At 40.4% G+C, this 2,831-nt stretch overlaps 1 long non-coding RNA gene across 1 annotated transcript; it reads left to right on the forward strand.

Annotated features, from left to right (window-relative positions):
* Window positions 1-6: 6 nt before the first annotated feature.
* On the forward strand, window positions 7-2,606 carry LOC117998411. Its single transcript, XR_004675999.1, has 2 exons — window positions 7-1,236; window positions 2,166-2,606. It is a non-coding gene; the product is annotated as an uncharacterized LOC117998411 (long non-coding RNA).
* Window positions 2,607-2,831: the final 225 nt, after the last annotated feature.

Here is a 2,831-nt window from a genome sequence, read left to right on the forward strand (position 1 = left end):
CTGCTACGTCGTATGGAAACTAGCAAGAGATTCCAGAATATCCTAATAAGATGACAGGTCTTCCCCAAGCTCACACAGAGAGAGCCAGTATGAGGCAAAGCAATGCGTGAGAAGGGACTGAAGTTAGACAGACAGATACGTTTTCTCTCCAGCTGTCTGGGTTTTCCTTCACAACCCCACCAAAATCTCTGCTTCCCAACTTTAAGATACTTCTTCATTTAAGAAATGGTTTTCTTAAGTTTTTGTTCATACTTTATAAAGTTTCATAAGATGGTATACATCAGTTACAGCTCAATAAAACTGGAAACAAAATTTAAAAGCAGAAAATAAGTAAACTTTAATAAGGTAGGCTACTTTGAAAATTATCCTAGTTTTATTTATTTTTTGATACGTATTTATTTGAGAGAGAGAAAGAGAGAGCGTGAGCGGTGCAGGGGCAGAAGAAGAGGGAGAGGGAGAGGGAGAAGCCCAAGCCGATTCCCTGCTGAGCACAGAGCTCAAAGTTGGCTCCATGTGGGGCTGGATCTCACCACCATGAGATTGTGATCTGAGCCGAAATCAAGAGTCAGACGCTCAACTGAGGGGCCCCGAAATTTATCCTAGGCTTAAAGACGTTACCACCAATCCCAAAATGTTAGCTATTAAACTAGGCCACGCATTATAACTTTAGCCCACGGATGAGCAGTATTTTAAAATGTGTACCCAAAGTACACGGGAAAGTATCACTCTTTCTAAGTTATTTCTGAGAGAACTCTGGTTTCTATGTGTTTTTGTTTTTTTGGTTTTTTCTTAAGCTTTTATTTATGTACTTGACAGAGAGAGACACAGCGAGAGAGGGAACACAAGCTGGGGGAGTGGGAGAGGGAGAAGCAGGCTTCCCGCTGAGCAGGGAGCCTGATGTAAGGCTGATCCCAGCACCCTGGTATCATGACCTGAGCCAAAGGCAGATGCTTTACCGACGGAGCCACCCAGGTGCCCCTGGTTTCTACGTATTTTTATCAAGTCTGAATTTTACTGGGAAGTCCTTCACATTTTTTCTTAGATCCAAGGTGTATATACAAAATGTGATTTATAACTATGCTCTATGGAAAAGAGCACCCCATTTTTGTCTTTTTGTGTTATAGATTTCTCTTGTACAATTTCTCATTGAAAATTGCCTCAGGATATTTGGAGAAGACATCACTTCCCTCTTCAGGGAGAACTCAATGAGTCGTGGTAACAGCGAGAAGGCTGCAGGTACTGGGAGTAATTTAATTGGCTTTAGTGAGAAGCAGACAGCAAGGTTGCCAGGGGTCATGGGAGATGCTTAGACAGAGCTGTTCTGGAGCCCAGAGCATCGCCACGGCAAGGATTTCCATGTGCTCCTTCTCCCGAAGGCTGGCTCACAGGTCAAGGGAGGTTCCACACTGTTGTGAGACCAAAGAAAGGATAAGATGAGGTCTCTGACTTCAAGAAGTTTCTAGTGTAGATCATAAGGGCATTAGGACTCATCATGGTATGCTATAGTGTTTGGGAATTTCTCTATCAAAATTTGAATTGGTGCCATATATATATGTCATATCATACATATATGTTTAGTTTTATATAATATATAATTAGAAATTTAGAATATCTAATTATTAAACACAATATATATACTTATGTATATTAGATGTGCTCTGGTTGAAGCCAGAGCAAGTGGCCTTTCTTCCCCTCCCTCCTCTTTTGGCTCAGGGTCTCTTGAGGCACCACAGGATTCCAGTGCCCTTTGAACTGGGTTGAAAAGAACTGGCATCAGTTCTTTCTCTCTAAAATTGTTGGTTAAAAATATTGTCTAAATCTTAGAATTGTTGTAAAGATTAAATAAGGTGATGGAAAAAAATAAATTTCAAAAAAGCCATTAATAAGACTAGGAGAAGTACCCCTGAGACTAGAGCTAGTATATTTGAGCCTAGCTAATCACAGCTAACTCGTAGCAGTCCACCTTATAATAGACTTTCGATTCAGAACTTGGAGACACATCTCATCAATCCCTCTATATTTTTGACATTTCTTGGTTTTATGACGTTTTTCTCATTGCTTTGAGGAAATCTTTAGGATAATACATGTCATCAGGAATTAAGATAAATCTAGTGTAGTGTCTGAGAATATGCTTATATAAGACAACTGTTTATTTTTCATTTCAGTAGTGTCAGGAAATCAACCTCTTGAATCCAAGCCAGTGAGAGTGAGAGTGATTTACAAAAAGGCACAACTGCAGAATGATACGAAGACCCCATCTGGCAAGGTTCCACCCAGCTACCTGTCTACAGTTTTCTAAGTCACTGAAGGCTACCATCCCCATAATGACACTTGACTCTTCCGTTTTCTTTAGTTCCTATAAAATAGAAAATAAAATGAACTGTTTTTCCAATGAATGAAAAATGAGCCCCTTCCAAGGAACTTGCTCATCCCATTAGAATTTTTCTTTTGCCTCATCTCATATTATCCATATTGAGGAAATCTTCCCACAAAGTATCTCCTCTGTCTTCAATACCTACCATCTCATATTATGTACTTTGTTGCATTGTAGTGTATTGCATATTTTTATACTGATGCAATAAAAGTAATTCCATCACTCAGTGGGTTAGACAACCATTTTACTTGTTTATGATTCATATCAACACTTCAGTGGAGGCTCATCTGAGCAGTTCTGGTCTCAGCTGAGGTCACTTGAGCACCTGCAGTCAGCTGGCAGCTCATCTGGAGCTAACCTAGGAGTCTGTTTATTGGTGTTGGCTCTCAGCTGGTCCCCATGTCTTCAACGAGCTAGCCTGTCCTTCTGCATGTGGTGGAGGAAGAGTTGCCAGAAG

The sequence above is a fragment of the Mirounga leonina genome, unplaced genomic scaffold, assembly GCF_011800145.1.
Source record: "Mirounga leonina isolate KUSES-001 unplaced genomic scaffold, KU_Mleo_1.0 Mir_382, whole genome shotgun sequence".
Lineage (NCBI taxonomy): Eukaryota > Metazoa > Chordata > Mammalia > Carnivora > Phocidae > Mirounga > Mirounga leonina.